We start from the raw sequence: 1,024 nt of genomic DNA on the forward strand, positions 1-1,024 counted from the left end.
CTTTAGTTAAAATAGTAGTGAGAGAGTTGTTACAGTTTTTCTCAGAGTATGACTTACCCAAAAAAGTATAGTCTGATCAGGGATCAGATCACTCTTTCTGCTTGTCATCCTCAGAGTCAAGGCGCCATTTACCAAATTTTGTACAGAAAGTCACTGCGATGAAGGCTTTCTCTGTATGCCTTCTACTAGAGAAAAGCTTGACGAATCCTTGGGAGTTTCCCATTTTCAATTTATGCTTACCCACGAGGTGAGGGGGAAATTGAAGTTACTAAAATAAAAGAGGCCTGGTTAGGATGAGAATATAGGACTTTTATGTTCGTAACTTTAGGGAAAGGTTTCGCTATACTTGAGATATTGTTGAAGATAACTTAGTATATCCCCCGCACTATAAATAAATAACAATAAATCAGGGTTTTCCAGGCAATCAGGTGTTAGTTCTGTTCCTCATACATGACCTATCCTTAAGGAGAAAGTTTAATGATCAATAAGTAAAAGAAAAGAAGGTGTGATTTTAGTTACTCTAGACAGGAGAGAGTTAAGAAGAGTGTGTCACATAAACATGTTGAAACCATACTACTAGAGAGATACGCCAAAGACTCCAGCGTGTGAGGTAGCTCCACCACTAGCAGAAGTTAATGATAATGCTTGCTCCCTGACGCTACATACGTGAGCAGGACCTGGGAGAAGAACTTAGATACGTTTACCCAACTGGCAGGATAAAAAGGTGAATTTATCTAGTGTCTTCGTATCCGGATCCTGGACACACTAGGACAGACAATATTAACTGTGTATGATGTGTAAAAAAGAAGAAAAAAATATATATATTTATAACGCTCCAGAATGCATTTGCTTGTGATTCTAATTGAGTCTGTGTGAGCTAATTGAATCTGCGACCCTAACACTCTCAAAGGCATCTGCAAAGTCCTTTCATACCTTCTTGTAAACATGGACTATGCATGTATTACCAACACAGAAGCTTCATCTTTATTTTCGTTGGTTTAACTTAATTTATCCAGGCTCAATG

This window comes from Penaeus monodon, chromosome 34 (genome assembly GCF_015228065.2).
Source record: "Penaeus monodon isolate SGIC_2016 chromosome 34, NSTDA_Pmon_1, whole genome shotgun sequence".
NCBI lineage: Eukaryota > Metazoa > Arthropoda > Malacostraca > Decapoda > Penaeidae > Penaeus > Penaeus monodon.